General features: G+C 41.8%; 1 long non-coding RNA gene across 1 annotated transcript in view; it reads right to left on the reverse strand.

The window, feature by feature from the left end:
- Positions 1–986: 986 nt before the first annotated feature.
- The window catches only part of LOC124227922 (uncharacterized), a 39,431-nt gene continuing 14,302 nt past the window's right edge, over positions 987–26,115 (reverse strand). Inside the window, exon 3 of the long non-coding RNA XR_006885589.1 lies at positions 987–1,152. This is a non-coding gene — a long non-coding RNA (uncharacterized LOC124227922). The remainder of the gene's footprint in view (positions 1,153–26,115) is intronic.

The raw sequence follows: 26,115 nt of genomic DNA on the forward strand, positions 1-26,115 counted from the left end.
AGTCTGGCCCTTGACCAGCTCCTGGGAGATAACCTCTAAGCTCTTGGAATATCCTGCTTCATGTGAGTGCCTTTGTTTACTTGGGGCCTTGAGCCATACCAGATAGCTTATGCTAACCACAATTCGTGGTGGGGGCCTTGCACCATGTGGTATCAGTTTGATCTCTGGAGGAGCTGGAAACCGAGTAGGGTCAGCCATGCGGGTGCTCTATGCCTGTGAGACCAACTCCCAATAAAAACCCTGGACGTGAAGTCTCAGGTGAGTTTCCCTGGTTGATAGTATTCCGTACGTGTTGTCCGGCATCACTTACTTAGGACAGTTGGAGGCTTGTGCCTGGTCTTGTGGACTCTTCCCTACCTACCTTTTACTTTTGCTGAGTTTAAACTCTCTTTTTGCTATAATAAATTGTAACAGTCAGCATAATCACTTTTCTGAGTTCTATGAGTCTTGAACTAGAGGGTCGTCTTGGGGACCTCAACACAACATAATTATGGGATTATCCTTTTTTTTAAAAAAAGGAATATACAATAAAGACCGTATGTGTCCTGCAAAGCCTGAAATATTTGCTGTGTGGCCCTTTACAGAAAGCTTTTGCCAACTCATGCATAAATGTACCAAATAGATAACCTATGTTATCATACATTGAAATCATAACAGTTAAAATGGATGAATACTAATATAAATAAATTTCCAACTGTTCTAAGGGAAAAAAGAAACAGAAGGATATTACAGTATGATACTATTTATGTAACTTAAGCTGTTGTTATGAGTAAATGTAAAACATAAAAAATCCCATAGGGAGAATATCCACAAACTTCAGGATAGTGGTGAACTCTGGGGAAAACATGGAATGGCAAGTAAGACTTATTTGTCATGTTTTCATTCTTAAAAAGAGATTCAGCGGAAAAACATCATATCTCATACAACAAATGAAAGGGAGGTTTTACTAATATTTTTCATGTATTTCCTTAAATCAACTTACCTTGAAATTATAGAATGATTGTGCCGAAGACCTCAGCTGCGTCAAACAAATTCCTCATGTTCTAAATTAAGAAACAGGCCTTAGTAGGTGAATAGCCCAAGGTCCCGCATGTCGTTTAGAGAGGCCGTTCCATAGGAAGCCTTAGTGCTGCCAGGTGCAGTTATTTTGAACTGTGGAAACGGGAAAGCTGATTCTTTAAACATAAAGACACAAGTGCTATGCTATACAATCCGGAGACATACAAGTTCCCACTCACTTTTGTGGCTCTGTAGATGGAACGCTGAGAGATTAGGTGAGGAAGAGAGAAACTTTCTGACTCTTCGCACAGCTAGCGGTTTTGCAAATAGTAAAGCACTGCCTTCTCAGGGCTTTGCTTCCTTTATGCTGGAGGCCACTAAATCCACTGCAGGCTTACGATGAAGGCAAGACACTTAATTTGTATTTTCTTTAAAAAAAAATGCTCTTTGTAGCAATCATAGAGATCACACCAAGTTTAGTGTCCACTGATATATAGAAGATTTTAAGAGTATTTAATTTTAAATACTATTACGATCCTAAGTAACCAGATAAGAAAGTGGTCTTTAAAATGCTTTGTAAACTGTAAATGAACGTAAAAGTGCTGCTAGTAATATTAACCACACAGACCTCAGGTTTCTAGTAAATACAGTTCAATGACACCTTCCCTACCCACATGCTGGGAGTTACTGAAAGAAGTAAATGAGACAATAAATGTCCAAAAAAGCTGTTCATAAATGTTAAAATACTATGTAAATGAAGCTTATAAAAAGTATTACTATCACCCTGGCTGTGATGACTCACACTTGGGCTAATTATAATCGTGAAGGGAAAGAACACATACTCTCTTGTTTCCTGAGACCAGAGGTGAGCTGTGTCAGCTATAAATAAGAAAAAATAACTAACAGTCATTCAGCTGTTTCTTTGTAGCCCATACCAGGTTACATGAGAGATGAGAGAAAACTAAGACCTCGTTCCTGCCCTTTTTTTCAGTTCAACATTTATTGAGCACCTACTATGTGTTAGGTGGAGGGAAGCTAAGCACTTAATAGATTAATTGTCCTCACATTTGCCTGACAAGGTGTTATCCTCATTCCTCATACGGAAACAGGCTCGGAGAAGGTAAATAATAGGTCTGGAACTAGCATTTGAACCCACTATTTCTGGCTTCAGAACATATTCTTCACAAAACAACCAACAATACAAGGAAGCTGGAATCTGAGCGTTAAGTAGTCTGGTGAAGAGCAACACTGTTACAGGAGATAAGTGAAAGAAGACACCAGTGTGGGCTGCAGCAGTTAGGGAGGCTTTTTGAAATGGGACTTGAAGGGGCTGGTGAAGGATAGCTAGGATCTGGTAGGTGGGGAAGAAGGAATGCTGTTAGCAAGGGGGAGTGGTATCTATGGTTACCATTTACTGGCTGCCCTACCTAGTTGAGCCAAACTCTGCGTCTTGGAAATGAGAACTCTCGCTCTGGCTGTGCTGCCTCTGGCAGTCATTTGGTCCCAGGACAAGAAATAGGGGTGTGTGTATGGGGGAGTTACTGAGACAGCATGGAGAGCTGAAGAAGAAACCTGGGAATGGTGGAAGGTTCTCATTTCCAGAGCTCAAGAACAAGGCCCAACCCCAAGGTCAAGATAAAGCCTGTGACGTAATCCATAATACTGTACACACACCACATCAGAGAACTCAATGTTTTGTGGATGGCACTCGATATTAAAATCCTTGAAGTAGGTATTCAGGTGGGGGGACAGGAGTTGGAGTTTTGAAACACGAGTCAAATTCAGTAGACCCGGGTGCTATACGCTTCTCCTTAACACAGTTCACTGCTTAAATGTATTAAGTGGCTGCATTGAACCGCAGTCAGCATTGGTCCTACCTTTTGGGTAGGGGGTATAAAACGATATAAAAATACTTTGAAAAGTAGATCAGTATAGATGACGAGTTTCATGGTCAGACAGCACTGACATTACTACTGCAAAGATTGTTATAGGGAGTTTATTTTAACATGTTCTAATATGGTTTTAAAAGTTTTTCCCCCCAACTTTAAAAGGCTTATAAAATAGGTATTTATATATTTTTCATTTGTTTTGGCAATGATTTTTAAATTGAACTAAATCATGTCCTTGTAGCCACACTTTCCAAATAAAAGGTAACTGGAGCCAAAGCAAGCCTCACCTGGACATAAGGCACTGTGAGTGTTGTAAGTGTTCAACTTTCATGTTTTTAATGACAAGACTAATAAAAGCATGGATGGTCAGTTCTCCCCACTTGCTCATTTCCTGCTGGTTTCCACAGTCAGGGGGGTTTGTGAGCTACCAAATAAGTACATTTCTGCACCTTCAGTATGTTCCACACTGGGTTTACCTGTACAGTAATGTTTTGCAATATTTTAACCCATATTCCACCAGCCAGTATGATCAGATTTCGTTTCTTGTTCGTATTGTTAAAACAGTACACAGGTTTTCCATGATCTGAATGCATTCCTATTGAGACTCACTGTCTTGTGGAGAATGAGGCAGTCTCTACCACTCAACCTTTTGAACATTGATTTGAGGATAAGGATCAAACTTCTCGACTTAGCACAGACACTTATCTAGGCCAGCAGTTTTCAAATATTTCTATAGTGGAATCTGTTCTCTAAGAAGAAATCTTTCTGGGTCAGCCCGGTGGCATAGTGGTTAAGTTCACACCTTTCGCTTCGGTGGCTGGGGGTTCCCTGGTTCGGATCCTGGGTGCGGACCTATGCACCACTTGTCAAGCCATGCTGTGGCAGGCGTCCCACATATAAAATAAAGGAGGATGAGCACAGATGTTAACACAGGGCCAGTCTTCCTCAGCAAAAAGAGGAGAACTGGCAGCGGATGTTAGCTCAGGGCTAATCTTCCTCAAAAAAGAAAATCTTTCACCAAAGCCCAATACGTAAGGCATATATGAGCCCACCTGCTAAGCTGCTTCTGCAGTTACCCTCCTAGCATGTGAGGGGCACGATTTGAAGGCCACTAATGTAAGCCCACCTTCTTTACTCTCATCTTTGGCCACTAGCCTCAGCGAACTCTCCAATCTAGCCATTCCTAACCAGAGCATCCTGTTTTGCATTCTCGTGCCTTTGTGTATGCTGTTCTTCTATTGGGAATGTTCCCGCATTGTCCTGACCCTTTATTTTAGTGGTACTTAATTGTCCTTGGTGTGATCTTTTCCCAAAAATCTTCCCTGATACCCTTGCCTGGGCTTCTAGACCATTAATTTTATTCCTCTATCGTAGACATTACTACACTACAATAATTTATCTGTCCAACTCTTCCAGACTGCACTTGCGTTCTTTCTGAGGGCAGAAACACATCCTTATTTAATATTCTGTTTTCAGTGTTAGGCACACAGTTAGTAATCAATATTTAGCAAATGGTTGAACAAACAGAAGAAGGAATTTACCAAGAGACCAAGTGAACAAAGTGTCCCAATACCTCGAATCAAGAGGGACAGTAGAAGGAACTGACAAGAGAATTCCCTGCGTCGAGCTGGCTGGTTTGGAATTTGCCTGTAGGTTAGGAGTGGACCTGACGCCGCTTCCCAGAATACAGTCATGCCTGAGTTAGCCCTCGGGAACAGGCCAGCGGCAGTCATATGCCTTCTCCCCATGTCTGCTGCCATGTATTTATAGCTAATGCTGGTGGTTTTCTACTTGTTAAACAGCAAAAGAAAAGTGGTTGCATGAAAGCCAAACAAAAGACTAATGGAAACAGTTTTAATAATTAATTTTTAAAAGGCTTACGAATGACAGCTCAGCTGGGAAGCTATAGAAACGTTCAAGCTGAAATTTCAGCTAAAGGATGCTGCTCTTTGGATTATTGTTCTGGGGTGAAATGGGGGTGATTAGAACGCTGGCAGGAAGAAGGCCAATAAGACTTTGTTTGGCTTACTTTTTTTTTTTTTCTTTTAAGCAGCAAACCATATGCTTGAAAGGAAGAGTATTTTACATTTGAGTGCTACAAGATGGTGAGAGTCAATGAAACGGGGAGTGGAATGAATTGGAAGCTGTGTTGCTTAATATGTATTATTTTTGTAAACACAATTTTCAAAATCACTCTTAGTTAATATTTAAGCTCCCCTTTCCATATAGCATAATTGGCACATTACTTCTGCTAGATAATTATCACAGAGCAAATAGTTCTATGGAGGTTTTCTACTTAACCTTTTCCTTTCCATATATAATTCCACTGATGGGTTTCAATGAACTCTCAATAAAAGGTTAACAAAATTAAATTCATAAATGCAGCAATTCCCCTATATGAAAGAAAGAATGGAACTTGCATTTACTGAGCGTCTACCATATGCAAAACACCGTTAGATATCTCAGGAAATCTTCACAATTATAGTCGTCCCTCAATATCCACTGGGGATTGGTTCCAGGACCCCTGAAGATACCAAAATCCGGGGGTGCTCAAGTCCGTTATGTAAATTGGACTAGTATTTGCGTATAACCTATGCACATCCCTCTGTATACTTTAAATCACCTCTAGATTACTTATAATACCTAATGCAATGTAAATGCTATGTAAACAGTTGTTATACTGTATTGCTTTGGGAATAATAACAAGGAAAAATGTCTGTGTACATGTTCAGTGCAGGAGCAGCCATCGTAAGCTTTTTTATCCACGGTTGGTTGACTCATTGTTGCTGAACCCGTGGATAAGGAGAGCCAACAGTACTCTAAAAGCCTATCCCCATTTTATAGTTAAAGAAACAGTTTTGGAAAGGTTAGGCAATTTTCCCACCCACACAGCATGTGGCACAGATAGGGGTTGGACCAGGTCATCTGACTTAAATCTCTATTTTTTCCACTGTTTTACTGTGTTCCAATGACTATGCAGTAAGGAACCTTGTTATCAGAGGTAAGTATATTAGAGGAAGCAAAGAGAAGTGTGCTGAGATTTTAATTCCCTCCCCAGCTCTTTCATTCTTTCTCCATTTAGATGAGCAAACCTGAATCCCAGCTCCCCCCTTTACTGATCTATTCAGTGCCCAGACTGATGTTATAAAAAGATGAAAATTTACATTTGAATAGTAATTTAAGAATTCACAACATCTCATTTCATCCTCATTTTACAACAGAGAAAATGAAAATCCAAATAGATTTGTGACTTACCCAAAGTCACATAGCTAATTAATAGCAGAGGAATTTTAACTAAATCCGGAATTCCTAATTCTAGATACTTTTTCCAATACATCCTCAAGTGAGAACATGTGTGATTTTTCTCTAAGAATGAGGAGGATTTCACTCTCCAGATCTCCATTTGCTTCTTCTCTTATCTTAAGGAAAGCTTATCCTTCCAAGGCATAAAATTTATTAGGTGTTCACTCACAACCCTCTCCTTTGCTGCTGTAATTGTCTAGATGTGCAGATACTGCTCTCCATGGAGAACCGTCAAAACATTCCACAAACGGGCGTAAAGGAACACGTGCAAGTGGTTAAGTCATTCTTTATTCCAAATGATATGAGGGTGGTCCTCAGCACAGCAGAGAGAGGAGGCTTAGAATCCCACCCACTAAAGGAGAGCTTCCAGCCCACTTTTCTTCCTGTGACTTCTTACATAACTACTACCAAAGGCCATCAGCTAAACAGGCCCAGCTCTTCCAGAAGACGTCAGAACAGAAGGGGGAACTGTAGTGGTTGTGTCGTCTCATCTTCTCATTTTACACTAAGAAAACTTGAGCTGGAGGAGGAGGGCTGACCTTGAAATGATTACCCAAAGTGAACAAGTGAAATGATAGAACAGGAACAACGCTGCGTTTGGATCACAGAAACTGGCAATAGAGCAGTCTGCTGCTTTAAGCCTCGCTTGCCCTATCTATAAAATGAGTATTATGAGGCCACACAGTGTTGTTGAGCATGTTGAGTCAGATGATATGTGAACAGAGGAACTTGTGTTTTTGTGTGAGAAGACTTAGGGGGAACAATTTGAAAAAGCGCTGGAAACAGCATTTCTATAAGATCAACAAGTATCTAACCATAGCGAAGACGAGGAGTAGTGTTAACAAAGTCTGTGAGGGGTTGGTTTAAAGATCCTCAACACTGCCATTTTGATTGGAAAATAGTTTTTAACCGTAATGCTTTATTCAAGTGATAGCTTTTGCTGTTTTATTATGATGGTGAAGATGACGAAACAAGGGGAGTGTAAAATCCAGCGTCTCCTTTCCCCCAGCCCGTTGATCCTTTCACTTCCCTTTGTTGCCCTCAATATTGAACACGCATACGTAGACGTATACTTATACCTTTATTAGATAGAGAATAGTTCTTTATTCTATCAAATAATTTTAACCATTATAGTCTCTGGGAGATAAAAATAATAGAGGAATTTTTCTCCTTCTGGTAATGGAAGACTCAGTAATTTGGACCAGTCTTCTCACAGAAGACAACCAAAACATCTGGACCAAAATAAGTTTTTTAATCAAAAAAGAATAAGATAGGAATTGCCAACTTGAGATCTGGGGAAAGCTTCAAACTTAGAATAATAAGCCCAGCATTCACAGCCACTTTTGTTTTGAGAGTATTTGCCAAGCTAAAGAGAAAGCTAAGATTCACAGCTGCATATCCATGGCATTCTGGGGCTGCAGTTAAAAAGGCAATGTTCGGGGCTTACCAAGGTGGGTAACTTCTTGTAAACTCCCACTTCAGTCTGCAACCCAAAAGATTAATATCTATGAACAGGAGGGAACCAGAAATAAACCAGTCATCCATCTATTTAAACAGGCTGTGTGTCGGATGCATGGCCGAGACACAAAATCTTGAAATGTGTAAGCACTCTCAGGTCTCTAGCAAAAGCAAACAAAAATCCTCTTATGCTTCAAATTATTTCTACAAATAAATTTGCAATTACAATATACTGTACACAATCAATCAGAGATAACCAGGCCTTAAGGTGACGAGACAGCGTGAGTGAGAAACAACAAAAACAGACCCACAGGGACTACATATATTAGTATTAACAACACTGAAAAACAAATGAACTATGTTCTAAATAGAATTCATTGGATGGTTTAACAGCAGGTTAGATACAGTTAAAGAGAGTTAGTGAATGAGAAGGTAGATTGGATGAAATTGTGCAGAATGGAGAGTGGAAAGATAAAAAGATGGGATGCAGGGAATAAACAGAAGAGAGTTAAAAGTCTTAAAGAATACAGTGAGAAGATCTACTCTCTGTCTAGTTGGAGTGCCAGAGGGAGAGGAGAGAATAGGGAGGAGTCAATTTTGTGTGGGGTGATACCTGAGAATTTTCCAGAAATGGTGAAAGGAATTAGTCCACAGACTCAGGAGACCATACTAAGGTCAAGCAAGATAAAAAGAAATCCACAGGATAGTGCAGAAAACGAAAGACAGAAAATATTAAAGGCAGACCAAAAAAGGAAGGGCTTTTAAAAAGTGAGAAAAAGCCTCAATAGCAATATGAGAAGCCAAAAGACGATGATGAAATGGGCTAAGAGAAATAATGCCAAACGAATTCAACATTTAACAAAGAGATCCTTCAAGAATAAAGGAGAAATGAAGACATTTTCAGGCGATAAAAGAGTTTATCGTCAATAAACCTGCACAAAGAAAATTCTAATGATAATCTTCAAGTTGATCAAAGGTTAGTGATGCAGGAATGAATGAAGAGCAAAGACAGTGATAAATATGGAGTTAAAAATATTTAGAGGGAGCTAAAATACACTTCAACGCTAGTATATAAATGAGGAAGCAGGTAAATGAGGTTTAAGTGTTCTAAGGTCCTTAACGTTGTCTGAGAAGAGAGTAAAGGTATCAATTCACATTAGACTCTGATAAGTCAAGAATGCATGTTTTACTTTGTGTGACCACTAAAAGGATAAAAATGTATTGCCAACTAACAATGAGTCTAAAATAGAATGATTAAAAGAGACAAAATCTAGAGGGTGGTGAGACGTAGGCAAGATGAATAGGAAACGTTTAATAAGAGTGGATTTAAATCTAAATATATCATTCATATCAAATGTAAAAGCTCCAGTAAAATACAAGGATTGTGAGACTGAATTTTTTAAAAATCCAATTCTATGTTATTTATAAGAGACACATGTAAAACAGATGCATACAAATAGATTGAAAGTAAAATAATGGAATTATACCATGGTATTATGACAGAAAATAGAATTTAAGATAAAAATCATTACTAAGAATAAAGTCATTTTATAATGATACAAAGTCAAAATCAGCAAAATATACTAATTGTAGATGTGTATCTAAATAATGTGACTTCAAAACTCATGAAGCAAAAATTGATACATCTACAATGAGAAATTGTAATGAGAGATTTTAACACATTAAAATCCCATGGGCAACCCTTACCCACTAGGCGATGAGAGCCAGTAGAAAAATATTCTCTACGTCCACCCTCAAGTGGCCAATTCTACATGACTCAGAGAAGCCCCAGCAAAATAATGCCCCAATTCCTCTTGGCAGTGATCAGCTCAATAAAGCACCCTTGAATTGGATTGTCACTCTTCTCAGTCCCCATTCTTTTCCTTTGGGATCATATCCTAAAATAAATTGTTGCATGCAAGTACTTCCCTCAACCCTGCTACTTTGGGAACCCAGGCTAAGACACTTGATACCACAAGCAGCCCTACAAACAGACTTTCTAGGTGGATTCTGGTATTGAACCCATCAGATCGTGATACGGATCCTATTAATGCTGGTAAGCAGGATGCTGTTAACCCCTGGCATGCAGTAGCCTCACAATGCCTGAGATTTTCACCAGTGTAAATTGGAATGATGAAGGTAGAAGATCAAGCATTGGTTTATGCACTAGTGGTAACACACGAAAAGATAGGTGGTCAATGTTAATTATAAGGAATCTAGAACTGGCAGACTTTGGTTACTGGCCTTTAGAAGTCTTGGAAAAGAAAATGGCAGGCTCGGTTAGCCAGCTATCAACCTCAAGGAATGCTGTGAAAGTCAGAAGGCTTCCAGGGCCTCGTAGAGATCCCCCCTCCTTCCCACAGCTGCAGGAAGACTGCAGAATTTCAGTCCCAGGGTTTAACTGAGTGCAGCAGTTACCAAGGAGAACAAATACAGCCTAACAGCGTCTGCTATCAGAGTCAGGACCTAGATAAGGAAACAGGACATTGAGACATGGAATAGGGCTATTTGAATGGACAAGCCTGAGAACCTTGACCCCAGATTCCTCTGAACACCAGAAGAAGCAGTGCCCTCCCCTTTCCTAGGGGAGAGCAGTCTCCCATGTCTGCAGGTGCTGCAAAAACACCACCACCAGCAGCACCCTCACAAGGTGATGTTTGTCCTAAGATGTGCCTCTACCTCCCTTATTTCCTCAGACCAATGGGGTCAGGTCAAGCACAGCCTATGCTGGGCAATCCAACTCTTCCTCTAGGAAGAAATGTTATATACACCCCAAAAATTGTAAAGTGTGGTTAATATGCACTCGCATGGAACCAGGAGACCTCATGTTTGAGTGGATCCTAACAAACAGCTGAGGAAATATGACCTCTGTGTGTTTCAGCCTGTTCATGTGTCAGATTTGACTAGTAGTGCCTGTCCAACCTACTTCATATGGTTATTAGAGTAAATGAAGAAATTGATATTTATAATGAACTCTCTACTAGGCCCTGTATTGGACACTTCACATAAATTATTTCATTAGGATAAAATTGGGTAAGTGTAAACACCCTTTTAAAAATTATAATCTTGTTTAGAACACTTTTAAATGTTTTAATAGCAAGCCCTGGGAGAAATCTAAGATTTGTGAAACGTTGAATAATAGTTAAAAGGAAAGAAGAAGAAAAGAAAGAAGGAAAGGAACCTGACATTTCAAAATTACAAGCATATTAGAATATGGCTTTGAGTAAATTGTTCTTTTGGGGGAGAGGGTGGACCACCTGAATAGCGTTTTAAGGAAAGTATCTCTTCATTGATCTTGGGGAGACAGGGCAGGAACAATTCTGATGCAGACGCTGTGGACAAGCAGTTCAGTGTTCAGCTGAGAGAGGGGAACTCCCATGCGGATCCCTTGTGGTGTAGTGGCCAAGGCCATAGCCTCTACAGCCGGGCTGCCTGGATTTGAATCCCAGCTCTGGTGCTTAACTCACTGGGGGATGGTGGACAAGTGACTTAAGCTCTGGGCTTTTGGTTCCTTCATCCGCAAAACGGTGGCATCTACCTCCTAGGGTTGTTGGAGGATTAAATGGTTTGACTCATACAATGCATGGTGGCAAGTACTATAAAAGTGGTTGCACCGCACTGGAATGTCTGCTTGCGCTGGTGGAATCACATATGTGGTACACAGTGTTTAGAGCAGACATTTAAGATATATCTCAATTGAATAAATGAGCTGGTATCTGGGGGGATGCATGGAACATGATTGTGAGCTGAAAATGGTTGAGCTTAATAGTAGATGCAGGGAGATGTGTTGTACTATTTTCTCTACTTTTGTGTACATTTGAAATTTTCCTAATTAAAAATGCTTTTAAAAAAATGTTGGTCTAGGAAATCCAGTAGTTTCATATCTATATGTTCTCACTTCAGTTCGCCTTTGTACCTGACCATTTAGTGGTCTGGGAGGTTGAGGACTGATGTAATGATATAAAGTAATGTCCACCTCATAGTACATTTTAGAGAGCATTTGATTTTTAAAATATTTTAACTAAGTCATGTTAGAAATAATTTTGCCCAACTCTCTGGTCTCAAACTGGGCTGACTGCTGGTTCTTTTCTCGAAGTCCTTTCTTACCTTTTTCTTGGGCCTAGAGCACCCCAAACAGAGACTAAATTTCCCAGTCTCCCTTGCAGCCAGGTGTGGCCATGTAATCAATACAATGTAAGCAGAAAGGACATCTGCAGCTTCCTGCATATGAATGTGGACATTCCTGCAACCCATCTCCAACTATGCAAAGAAAGCAGCACCCTAGGGAATGTCAGAACAGCAAGACGGAAGGACCTGGGCCCTGAATGACCTCATGCAGCGGAGGCACCAAGCACACTAGATGGGCCAAGCTATTACTGGAAAGAAGTGAATTTCCATTTCTTTGAAGCTACCGTATTTTGGTGCTTCTTTCTTACAACAGCCTAGTCCTTTCTCTAACCAATACACTAGATGAAGAGTTTGAGTCCCAGACAGAAGAAATTACTTCTTGCTCGAGGTCACACAATAAGCAAGCGACAAAGTCAGAACTTGAACCAGTTTCCTCTGGTACGCATTGCATTGTATTTCTTCCCTTGCTTAATGGATAATTAGTGTCATCTCTGCCAGAATAGTCCCATTCAAGCTACATGCTTCCACACTCGTTTCTTTGGTACAGGGCCCAAGTTACCATTTCTTTGGCCGGAGACCCAACACTGACCTGAGGTTCAGTTTAAAAATGAAATTAGTTATCCCACGCTGTGGTCTGAATGTTTGTGAACCCCCAAATTTGCATGTTGAAATCCTAACCCCCAAGGTGATAGTGCTAGGAAGTGGGGCCTTTGGGAGGCGGGTAGGTCGTGTGGGCAGAGCCCTCATGAATGGAATGAGCCCCCTTGTAGAAGAGGCCCGGAGACCTTGCCCCCTCCACCATGTGAGGACACAGCGAGAAGTCAGCAGTCTGCAACCTGGAAGAGAGCCTTCACCAGAATGTGACCATGCTGGCACCTTGATCTTGGATCTCCCAGTCTCCAAAACTGTGAGAAATAAACTTGTGGTGTTTATAAGCAGTCTGGGTGCCCTAAAGCACCCAGCCTGTGGTACTCTCATAGCTTCCAGAACGGACTGAGACCTTCCCATAGTCCCATGCATGCCTTTACTGTGGGCCTCCTGCAGAGCTGCGGGTGTGAAATGTGTTTCTCATGCTGGACTATTAGCTTCTGAAGGTCAGGGACATTTTATTCCTCCTTTTTTTCCCGTTCTGTCCATAGTAGGGGCTTTATAAATGCTCACTGGTGTCGAACTGAATGACTGACTGACTGAGGAAATAGATACTTGACAACGAGAAGAAAGTGTGGCTAAATTTCAAGTCACTCTCCAAGGAAAATTTAGGAAGTAACTTCTATGTGAATGCACACAGAGGTTTGTCACACAGGCAGAGACAGGGTCAAGACCTCCAGTGTGCAGATAGCGTTGTTTATTAACAAATGTTGTAAAGTTAAACAGTAGCTCAAATATCTTAGTTGTCGTGTTTAATGATTAGTTTATGTGGCCTCACAACAGCAACCTGAAAGTGGAGCTCGGTTATCTTTCCCACATACTGTCAGTAACAGCCTCTGTGTGTCAGCACCGAGCCCTCCCATGAGGAGTTAATGAAGCACAATCATAAGCAGGTGTTTCTAAAAACTGTGCTTTTCTTGATTTCACAGTGTACCCAGGTGCTGGCAGCCAATAGGCTATTTTTAAAAACAAAACGTATAAGTGCACTTGTGTTGGTAAGGTAAGGAGCATCTTATAGTCTAACTGATATAACTCACTTCTAATTGCCATCAAAGTACGAGGACTAGGACAGACGTGGCTCTGAATCCAATTTCTACTACTTGAAATTTGCTTGATTTTGGCAAGTTTCATGACCTGCCTGACCTTTATTTGTAAAGGAGAGTTAATGCTTCTCCAGTGAACTGGTAAATGTTTAATAGTTGGCTCTCGGGGCAAAAAAACCCTGGTTTATACTATTTGCTGATTTCCATGGTGTAATTATTCCCACCATGGCCTATTTTAAGCTGCCAACATGGTGTCCCTGAACTCAGGGTGGGGAAGAAATGTGCAGAAGTAGTACACCATTATACTGTATTTGCACCGTACAGTAGAGGTAATGACCTCCAGGAACTAAATAATAGTAAACATAGTGAAATCATTAGGACGTGATGAGTTTTAAGTATTCATTACTTTTTTAAAATATATGCAATATATATAATATAACAATTTATATAATTTGACTTGAATAGTGGCTGAGTGTAGAAACGATCTCACCAAATTCCTGAAAATTTTACAATTAGCCCTCGTGAGCTGTACGTACCAGTTTCCAGCACACAGCTGCCCATCTCCAGCTCTTGGATTTCATAAACAACAGTGCAATGGACAGATTTCTCCATGATGTGTACCCACATCATACGATGTATGACTGGAATGTGCCCAGGTGTACTGCCAGATTGCTCTCCAGAATGGCCATACCAACTGACCTTCCCGCCAGCAGTGCCTGAGGGTTCCCATGTCCCCCTGACAAGGTGCATCGCTGAGGGAGAAGTAAAATGGGGGTGGACACCGCAGTTTGCAGCGTTTGAAGCAATAGCTAGGCATCTATCCTGGAACGTGGGGCCGATCTTATAAGCATGGTGCTTAGTAATAAAAAGTAAAAGCAGAATGAGATTTGTAGCACAATGCTATTCATTTAGCAATAGACTCTTTTTTTCAAGAACATACAAATTAAAAAAAAGCATATGAGATATATTTACATGGTTGCCCATGGAGGGCAGGAGGTCCTTGTGTCAACTGTGTTTATTGAACATTAAATGGGATAGTCTACAAGCATCTGACATGGTGCTTGCCACTTGGTCTTGTCGCTCATCCCTGGCCAGCAAAAGCTATGCTGACTTTATGAGCCACATTCAAGGTTGTATTCTCATTACCTTTAACAGTCTGTGCAAGGTTGCACGTTTAAATAATTTATTTTCCAGAAAAAATACATGGATCCTGTGTTTACTATATTTCCATATTTAAGCAATATTTTCAATACAGTTGCTACATATGGCAGTCATCAAAGCTACAAACCATCATGGCCAAGTGGTCTGTCTGTTGGCAGTATACGTTATAACAATCACAGAGCAACAAGCAATTTCAATTCCGTCTTATGTGTATTAACCCACTTAACCTTCACAAAAAAGATTCGAAGCTTCGAGAAGCCAAATGTCTTGCCCAAGATGAGAGAACTAGCAAGGACAAGGGCAGCAGCTGCCTAACAAATGGAGGAGTTGCCTGTAACTCTGCCAGGGAAAAGAAAGGTCGACGTGGACTTTGCTGGGTAAGTGTCAGACCATTGGGCCACACAGCTACATCGTGATTACTCTCTCCTGCATTCTTTGTTCCCAGGCAGGAACAAAGATTACCACAATGATTAACTTCCAAATGTGAATTGGTTTATATTTAAGTAAAGATGAAGCTGGTGAGAACCTTAGAGGTTTAGAAAATCCCTTGCCTTTATTTACACGATTAGAATAACAAGGCTTAGAAAACTCAAGTTTTCTAATTTGTCCAAGATCACACAAAAATTTTCCACATAGCCAGGACAGGAAGCCCAACATCCTAACTCTCAGACCAGGTGTAATTTAATAGAATCAAACGGGAGATCCTAGAAATTTACAGGGCCATTATCTGGCTATAAAGGTTAGACAAGCTGCTGGACATTCCCAGGCACTGTTTCCTCAATCAAAAAAGCATGATACCTCCTCTGACTCATGAGATTCATGTGGCTGTTGCAAAGATTATTCATTCACATATTTATGTATTCATTCAACAAATAGTTACAGAGGCAACTTCTATGCTCCAGGCGCAGTTCTAGGCACAAGGATATAACAAGGAGTACAGCAAAATCCCCGCCCTGTGGAGTCTACATTCTAGTAAACTTATATTCAAGCAGCTAGATCAATCAGCATGTCGCTAAATCAATCAACGAGTGCTTTAAAAAGAAAATAAGGCAGAGTAAGGATATAGAGTGATGGAGGAGAATGTGTTTTAGTTAGGGAGATCAAATATAAGATTTGAGCAGAGACCTAAATGAAATGAGGGAGCAAGCCGTCCAAAACCCAGAGGAGGAAGAACATTCTAAGGAGCGAGACGAGCAAGAGAAAAGCTCGAAGGTAGTAATAAACTTGGCCTGTGCCCAGCCTCCCATGCAGCCAAGGGCGACCATGTAACCCAGTCCTGGCCGATGGGATGTAGGAACACGTTCTCTGCCGTGTCCAGGGAGAAGTCGCCTCCTAGCAAAAGGAGGGCCCCCTTTTCCGCTCAATCTCTTTCTTTTCTTCCTGTCTTGGACATGGTTATGTGAGGACACAATGGCCAGAGCTCTGAAAAGTCATTTTGCAAACATGAGGCAACAAGCCTAGGGACGAAAAGCAAGTCCTCTACTCTCCTCCAAACAGAAGCGAAGATTGGAGCCAGGGGAGTGAGATGCTTAGAGCTCACTCGGGAACCAAGCACAGCGAGGTTAAGTAACTTGCCCAACATCACATAGCTAGTATGTAGAGTGGGCATTTGAACCCAGGTATTTTATTCCCAAACGGCTACTTTTATTTTTTTCATTGCATCCTTTCCCTTACCTATAGTCCTCCCCTCTTCCTGCACACTTCCTAGGCAATCATACCCAGGGCAGTGCTTTCAACCATCACTTCTAGAAGGGAAGTCAAAGTCTACTTTTCTAGCCCCAGGCTCTCTAGCAAGAGCCAATCCCGCCCCCTCCAGTTTCTGACTGGATGGTCCCATTGACTGTCTTACTAGTACTTCAAGTTCTTTGTGCCCAAATCTGAGCTCTGCTCCAACTCCTTGTTCTTCCTTGATTTAGTTCACTTTAGGTCATGGAACCTCAGTTCTCCTAGTCTGCACATGGTGTGGACAGATCATAGGTTTTGAGATCATAGACTTGGGTTGGAATTGATCAGTGTCCAGTTGCAGAATCGTTGGCAGAGCCGAAGAAATAGAGTTGGGTTGAGCTTCCAGGAAGAATAACCAAAGCCACACAGCTGACCTGACCCGCCAAGAGAGTGGCTAGAACCTCAGGACCACTGCCCCGTCGAGAGGAACCAGCATAATCAGGATCAGCCACTGCCACTGCAGCTCCAGCCCCCGACGTATCTGCTACAATTCACCGCACAAAATAGAAGCCCCACTCCTCTCATCCTGAGCCTGTTTTCTCTTTCCATCGAATCAGCGGTATTCTGCAACCGCCACCAATTCCATCGTCTTTCTACTTACCATTTTCCTCATACTTCTCTAGTGCCAGAAATATACCAGAAGGATGACCCTGTCACCAGTCTCCCATCCCAGTTCACTGCCAGTGCAGGTTTTCACAGTTGCACCACCACAACACGCCAAAGTTGTCAATACTCCCCCCACCACCGGGGAGGGGGTCCTCAGTGCAAGCCGGCCATCGAGTTGTCCATTTCTAAAATCCTATCGTAGAGTCTGCTTGCTAGAACCTCTTCCAGTACCAACTGCCCTAGACAGATCCCTGCAAACGGACTCTGAGACGGAGAGTTGCATGCAGAAAGTTTGTCAGGAGTGTTTTCAGGAGATCCACCTGTAGGGCGTAAGGCAGGCAGGAATGGGCAGAGGGAGAAGCTGACCTGTGATGTGGCTGTAACTGAGGCCTCAGCCAACCCAGAAGCTCCATCTACATGGCACCTCTATCTGCCATAGGTGCTTTAAGCGTCAGTTGGCTTATATGGCCCAAGTGGAAGAGGAGCTTGCACAGCAGCTGGCCCCTTACTCTGGCCCTCTCAAACCTGGCAGCTCTTCAGGATCCTACAGAGAGCTCTGGAGCTGTCATGGCCTTTCACTTGTTCCAAATTGAAGCGGGGAGGCCTATCCTCAGCCATGGGCTGCCCACTTTGATGGAGTGTAACCTTGAGTGGGGCTGTCCCTGCTACTGATGGCAATTCCCAGTGAGGGACACGGCTGTGAAAATCTGCAGCCAACGTGCCCAGGATCTGGGAGGTGGTGTGTAGGCCATGAAGAGGGGCTCTGGGTGGAGCGCCACAGGATCCACACATGTGAACATTTTACCTTAAATAAAGGAAACAGCACTGTTGGAGAGTGAAAGGACAGCGGGTTTGGCACTGGGATCCGTGTTCATGTCCCAGTTCCTGTGCTTACTCACCGTGTGGTTGTGTTCAAGTTATTTCATCTTTTTGAACTTCTGATTCCATTTGAGAAATGGGTGTGATCGTAAGAACACCTTACCCTGCCACTGCGCACAGCTACGTTAAATGAGAATCTGGACATGAGAGCCCTTGATAAACTATTGCACAAATGTGAGGGGTATTATTAATGTGATGTGACTTTAAAGAAGTGCACAACAGGCCTGATGAGTTCTAGAAACAGCTCATTGAAGTTTCTGCTGGAGTTTTAGGTGGCTGAGTTTTGCAAGGATGGGGAAAGATCTCTTGGTCCCTGTGCTTCCAGCCGAAGAGGACCTGTAGGCATAGGCCCTAAAGGAAGGAGGAAACTTGGTGAAGAAGGGAAAGAAGGAAAAGAAAGAAGAGATGAAATCCCAATGAAGGAAAAAGAGAATCGAGTGAAGCCAACATTTGTTAAACAGCTACCCAGTGCCTGGTGCTACGCTTGGCACTTACATCTATGTTCTCTCTCTATCAGACAGGTTGTTCTGTTAAGAGACTAGTTGCAAGTGAAAGAAAATCCATGTCAAACTATCTTTAGCAAAGCAGAACTTAAACTAGCTTAAGCAAAACAAATAAACACAAACCTAAACAAAAGGAGTGTTGGCTCAACAACCAAAAGGAAGGGCTAGCTGCAGGGACAATTTGATTCTGGGGCTTAAATGGTGTCTCCAAGACCCAATTTCTGTTTTCCGTCTCACAGCTCTTCCCACACTGCACTGGCTTTGCTCTCAGTGCCTGTGTATTGATGAAGATGGCAGCATCCTTTCCCTCCAGCTTCATTCAGATCCAATGGGGAAGAGGACCTGCTCCACTTCATCCTCCATTCCTGCCCAAACTTAACCCCCAGCACCTCACCTTTTGTCACACATCCTCCCTGATGCACTGCCCAGTGTCTGGGAGAATATGATGTGCTCATGGACCCAAGGCCTATGCAGAGCACGTGGACTGAGAGTTGGGAAACAGATGGCTCTCCAGGGGGGTGCAGTTACGAAGAAGGGTGAAGCGAGCAGATGCTGAGGAGCAAGACCACAGATGACCACCTCAGAGTGCAGAGGCCTTCACTCCATTGTAAAGGTGAGAAAACTGGCATCGGGCGAGATTAAGTGACTTACTCAAGGGCACACGCTCTCCTCTTAATAGTTGTTTGAAGGAATGCATGACTGAGAAATAGCTAGAAAGTGAGAGTTCTGGAGTTGAAACTCAGTCCGTATGACTGTGAAGCCCGTGTTTCTATTGCAGTGCTATGCACCAACTGTGTGACCTTGGCTGATTCACCTAACCCCTTTTAACCTTTGTCCTTCCTCCGGCTCTGACGGTCTGCAACTCTGCCTTGAGGAAACATATTACCAGCTGAACTGTAATGGCAAAATCCAGCAATGTAACTATTGCCAAGTATCTGGTTCTCTTTCTCTCCAGTATTTATTTCCAGTGAGAAGAAGCTCAGTGCTGCTCAGCCATCATCATTCTGTTTAGGTTCCCTTTGGCTTATTTATACACAAAGGCCCTATTTCTCATCCTGCACATGCGAGATAATGGCTGCTTTGGCCTGGAGCGTGTAGTTCATTTAACAGTTCAAATCCTCTTCCTCCTTTTCCCTGCTTCCCCAGTTACCATTGTTCTGCGCTTCATTAGAAGACAAATACTTCTTTCCACTGTATTGACCCCAAATATTTCATCAATTCACTTGTGTCACTGAAAGAAAAGTGTTTATTCAGTCTGGCGACAAACAAAGGCGACTTTGTGAGGCTGTGACTGCAGACAAGGGAGCCACATTACCTTTTGCAGGGCTGGTTATTTTTGATTTGTAAGATGACAGTGTCTTTTGTGAACATGGTACATCGGTGGCACATAATTGCACCAACCTAACCAAATAGTCTGTTATCATTTTTATCTGTATTTCCTTCTAGTTTTGTCCTCTTTTGTCACTGTATTTATAGAGTTGTAGTATTGTGTAGTTATAATTTTCTATTTTGTTGATTTTACTTCAAGGATTTTCCCATGCTGCTGACCTCGACTTCATGGTTTTAATTGCCGCTTTATATTCAGCAAGCATTTGTTGGTTCATTCAGCAAACATTTATTTAATAACTCCTGACGTATTCCCCTGTGGGTTTCCCTCAGTTTTTATTATTGTAAATAATGTAATAAATGCCTTTGTGCACATCCTTCTCTTGACCTTTTGGATTATTTTGTTAGGATAAATTCCCCAAAGCAGGATCATTAGGATGAGCATTTTTATAGCTCTGAAAGCTAACAGCCAACCATGTGTGAAGGTATCACTGAATCTGTTTTCTCATGATCCTAGTCATTCATAAATGAGATAAAAATCCTACTTTTTTGTAAATCCAGGACCTTCCATGATCCGGCTTTTGCCTGTCCTTCTTCTTCATTTGTCAACACTCCCCGACTTTCCATTTCCCCCTCTTCCACCCAAACAAAATGTAGATTGTTTTTGATGTGCAGGATTCTTGTTTTGAACGTGAAATTCCTGTCACCATAGGTGCTGTACTGGAGCAGAGTGCTGGACAAATGGCCAAGTGGTCACTATAAGCCATTATCTTCTTTGCTCGGTGGTATGGACTAAACTGTATCCCTCCGAAATTCACATGTTGCAACCCTGACCCCCAGTGTGATGGTATTTGGAGACGGGCCTTTGGGAGGTGATTAGCTTTAGATGAGGTCATGAGGGTGGGCTCTTCATGATGGGATTAGTGTCCTTATAAGAAGAGAGCTGAGAGCTCTGTCTGTCTGTCTGTCTGTCTCTCCCCGATGTGAGGACACAGCAGGAAGATGGCTATCAGCAAGCCAGGAAGAGGGCCCTCATGGGAAGCTAAGTGATGGCACCTTGATCTTGGCCTTGATCACAGCCTCCAGAACTGTGAGAAGTGTTTGTTGCTTAAGCCCCCAGTCTATGGTATTTTGTTATAGCAGCCCAAGCAGACTGACACATGCAGGATCCAGCAATCTTAACATTTTTAATGTTAATAGATAATTCAATAGATATCTAAATAGATCATTTAGAATTGATTATATTTCCACATCTTATTTTATTGACTTCTCCTGGCAGCCCTATAAATATGCCTATTTTATAAAAAATAAAAGTCAACAGGGACATTTGGGGAACTGTCAGTAGTTCAAGGAGACTTCAGGGTGAAGGGTGCTCTGTGAGGGAAGTCCCGGGATGAGAGGACTCCAGGGGTGGAAAGGGGCCAGAGCATGCGTGGCCTTCCCTGGCATGTTCAGGAGTTTGTCATTCGGCCAACAGAGGGTGGTATTTGGGAGGTTTCAGCAGGGGACAGATGAGCACGTTAGTATGAGCTCTCACGGCAGTTGGGGATGGGGGAGGTGGCCAGGCTAGTAGGATCCCAGTGAGGAGACTTGCGCGAAGTGAGGGGTGACGAAGCCTGCAAGAGCGTGAAGCTCTAAGAACGAAGGATGACAACGTTAGGGAGAACTTAGAGATAATTTAGCCTAACTCCTTCATTTTATAGATGAAGAAACTGAGGACCAGAGAGAAAACCTTGTCCAGGGCTCTCCAGCTAGTTCAACAACGTATTCAGCAAATATTTATTGAGTCCATCAGGAGCCAGGCACTGTGCTAGGTGCTGGTGTGCAATAGACGCATTCTCAGTTCCTCCATTGAGGGAGACGGATATTTACAAACTAAGTCTTTACAGCCATGGAAGTGCTACAGAGTTGATGCATGGAGGACCAAGGCTCTCGAGTGGTGAGGGGTGGTCCTGACCCACAGACAAGTGCTCCCTGCATCCACCTGGGCTGCCTCAGGTGCCTCCCTTCACAGGTATGTCGGTGATCACCTGGGTTTGCAAATTTGTCTCTCAGAGTGGAAACTCCCAAGGGCCAAGCCAGCCATCTGCAAGTCTTGTGAGCACAGTCTGACAATTAGCGTTTGGGGATAATATTAGCAATAATAATGTTCTCATTTAGATAGCTGAATAGTATACCAATAAATACTCATTTCTCTTACCAAAATATTTTACCACCATAGCTAGTGTAATTAATTACAATATTTTTGAAAGTATAAAGGTGAATTACTTTATCCCAGTATACTTTCCTGGTAAAAATAAAGGCCAGAGTATGTATGTCATGACCAGTTGTCCTTCTTTTCAGCTGGATTTTTTCCTCCATCTTTTAGTTGAGGGAATTTATTACTCCACACATCCCCCATTTTTTCTGTCTCTAGTCAAGAGTTCTATCGCGGAAAGGAGGGGGAGGGAAAGAAGAATTTATTGTGATCCTGCAAAGATTGGGCAAAACACTTGCATTTGTGTTATTTAATTTTTATAAAAACCTTATGGGTGTGTGTTTTGGTTCCAGAAAAGAAGGCCACAGTCACCCAGGTATTACAAGGTGGAGCTGAGGTTTGAATTTGAGAGCCTAATTCTGGATACTCAGCATGTACCAAGTGCCAGCGGTTTACCTGGTATTGTGTGATGTAGCATGTCACCTCGGAAGAGACAAAGCCAACATCAAAGGACAATCAAAAGCATTTTAAATCAAAGGGGCAGAGACTCCTAAGAGAGATCATCCCTCTGACCTCCTTTGTCCATTTCTCTCTCATTTTTTGACACAGTATGGCAGGTGCCACCAAAGATCTCTTTCTGTCTTGTCCCTCCAAACTTTCCGCTCAAACCCATCCCATGTGCTCTGGTCTTTCTGCCCTGCTCACTCCACCTTTTGCTTCTGTTAATTTCTCTTCCGGTAGCAAATGTCAGCCCCTTCCAAAGTAAGCTGGTCTAGTTTTCTGGACCTCGTCAGTTCTGCTGCTCTCCCAGTCCAGCACAAAAACCGGGACCCAGGAGGCCACAAGAGAATTCTCCTTAGAGTGAGCAGAGGCTAAGATTGCTTATGCAGCCGTTTGTTTTCACTTCTAGTCTCTATTATCTCATGTATTTCCCTAAGAACCTCTTGAGTTAAGGAGTGCTAGTCCAATTTATAGCTATGGGAATGGAATGCCTGGAGAATGCAAGAAACTTGCCTGGGTTACAGCCTGCTGGTGGCAGGGCTAATGTTCTTTCCGTTGTACCACGGTGCCCCTCTGGGAGTCAGATTTGCACAGCCCTCGGAATCCTCCATCTTGGTGAACTTTCTGTTATTATTTCCCACTGTGTTTTGTAACCCAAGGAAACCTCTGTTAACATTGGCTACTATGAGACAGTAGTGTCCCTTCACTGCCCTCTACCAGGCCCAACTATCTAAATCAATCCTGCATACATTTCATACACCACAGACTCTGGCGCAGGAAAAGAGAGAAGGCGAGCCACATGAGTTCTGTGGTTTGGGGGCTAAGAGAGGTAGAGAGGCAGAAAGAACTATTGCAACTTTGCATTGAGGACCCAGAATAATCCATAAAATCCACATCCCATTATAAGAGAATTGTGTGGACTTCAGACGGCAGAAGGTTGGTGGGAAAGGGGCAGTGGGAAATAGCAAATAAGCCGAGCACGTGAATCTGGACTCAGGAGAGGAGCCTCGACTGGACAGGTGCTGATGGGAGAGGTGAACTTGAAGTTCCGTCTGTAAGAGCCCTTCCAGGGATCAGGGCAGACATGGGACTACAGCAGATCGTGAGGTGCAGGAAGGCCGAGGAAGGATGGAGGAGTGTGGCTGTCAACTACCCTCGCAAAACAATTGTCTGTAGAGGAAAGGAGAGAGGGAGAGGACAGTCCCTGGAGGAAGTAGGACGAGGCTTTCTAAGGACGTTAGGTTTGGCTTTGTGGCAACAATGGCTGACACTGCAGTAGGCATTTAATATCTTCTTAAAATTACTTAATTGAAGAAACTGGGAAAGTAGAGGTGGGATGAGGTTATGTACATGCCAGAGAAGAAGGGATGTAAGGCAAAGTTTTATTATTGGACATGTTTGTAAAACTAACCAACTCCAAGTTTCTGGGTGTATCCATGTGGGTCACTGTCTACTCTAGTGCCAGGCTTTGAATGAACGCAGCTTCCTCTGGAAGGAGCTGGGGCAGGCTCATGGGACCAAACTCAACCCACTTCTCAGGGGTTTTTCCAGATCTGAGTTCAAAACCAAGCTCAGGCCTCTTGTAAGGATTTTAGGTTTTCCTGGTCTAATTTGATAAAACATACCAACACGTAATCAGCAGCAAACCTTTTACTAAGTGGTAAAACATTAAAAGACCCCTTTGAGAGGAGGAGGAAATCTGTGTGTCTAGGCAGCATTGAACTCGAGGTCCCAGCCAGGGCGATAAAGGAAAATAAGGCACATGGATTGGAAGGAAAAAAAAACTGTTATTTTCCTCAGATGCTATTATGTGTACATAAAAAATCCTAAAGAATCTATAGCTAAACTATTACTGATAACAAAAAAATACATAAAAATTATTATACTTCTCTATTCTAGCAAAAAACAGTCACAAATAGAATTTAAAGAGATGTCAATCACAGTATAATTTTAAAAGCATCAATTACTTAGGGATAAATCTATGAAAGACGTATAAGTCTTCTAAAAGTAAAAATTTTAAACTTTCTGAGAGATATTAAAGAATATCTACAGGACAGCTCTACTATGTTCATGAATTAGAAAAATCAACATTTTAAAAACGTCGGTTCCGCCCAAACTGACCTATGGGTTCTGTGCAATCCCAATCAAAATCTTCATGTTTATTTTGTAGAATACGACAAGCTGCTTTTTGAAGAAAAAGAAAAACGTAGGAGGATTTTTTTTATCAAATATCAAGACATTGCAGTATTTTAGTTATCAAGATGGTGTGGTATTTATGCAAACATTCAAAAAACAGAGCAGTAAAACAGAATAGAGACCTTAGAAACAGACCTCACGTGTATGGGCTTCATCTATGACAGAGGTGGCATAGATAAAGAGCGGTATTTTCAGTTCACAGTGTCGGGACAAGAAGACATCAATTTTGGAAAAACTTGAGATTGTACCCCTTCCTCACACTGTATGTAAAATCAGTTCCAGGTGGATTAAAAACCAAATATTAAAGGCCAAATACTAAGCTTGTAGAAGATGCTATAGGTAAATATATTAGTAACTTTGATGTAGATATCTTAAATAGGTGGAAAAAAACACTAAACATAAAAGAAAAGTGATAAATTGGGTTATACTAAAAATTAAAAGTTCTAGTCATCAAAAGATACTGTAAAAAGAATTAAAACACAAGCTACAGTGTGGAAGAACATATTTATAATATACATAATATTTTTAAAAGCGAGGGGAGGGTGTAAAGGATCTTAAAAATAAATGAGAAAAGGCAGATAACCTGACAGGGAAAAAATGGGCAAAAATGTGAACATGTACCTCCCAGGAAAAGATATCTAAATAGCTAATAAACATGAAAAATGCTCAACCTCTTTGTTAATCGGGGCAATACATGTTAAAAGCACAATGAGATACAGCTAGACATCTGTGTCATTGGAAAAAATTAAAAAGACTAACAAAACTAAGTGTTGGCTATGACATGAAGGTTCAGAAACTCACACTCCTGATGACAAGAATGTGACTCGGTACACTTGCTTTGGAAAACCAGGTTGCATTATCCAGGAAATTTGAATATTCTGTGTGCCTTAGAGATAGCATAGTTATATGCACTAAGATAAATGTAAAAGAATGTTCATAGCAACGTTTTTTATAATTACCAAAAACCAGAAGAAAACTAAAAGTCTGCTACATAGCATATTCACACAGTGCACTGCCACACGGCAAGAAAATGACTATTTTAGAAACAGATAAAACTAGTATATATGGTTTAGGGATGTATCTATGGGCAATAAAACTACAAAGAAAGTAAAAAAATTACTACTATACCAGAAAAGTGGTTGGTCTGCAGAGCAGGGAGGCTGTGGTACTGGTGACGAACGTAGTGGGGACTTCTGGGATGCTGTTGATGGGCTGTGTCTTGGCCCAGGGAGTGATTGCATGGGTTTTCATTTTACAAGCATTTGTTCAACCCTACACATATATTTTATGCTCTTGTCTACGTAATGTATTTTAACTTTAAAAATGCTTTTAAAAGAATTACCCAAAACCCCAGATATTTCTAAGATGCAATGAATATTTGATATTATAATGAAATGGACAGATCTAACTATCCAAACATACTGTGCACATTTATTACCAGAAATAAGCTTTGATTCTTGTAATTCCCATTTCATTAATTCTGGACTTCATGGAGACCAAAGCCCAGAGGGCTTTCAACAAGCACCAGAGATGCTTCAGATTAATTTACATCT

Source organism: Equus quagga, chromosome 16, assembly GCF_021613505.1.
Source record: "Equus quagga isolate Etosha38 chromosome 16, UCLA_HA_Equagga_1.0, whole genome shotgun sequence".
Classification (NCBI taxonomy): Eukaryota; Metazoa; Chordata; class Mammalia; order Perissodactyla; family Equidae; genus Equus; species Equus quagga.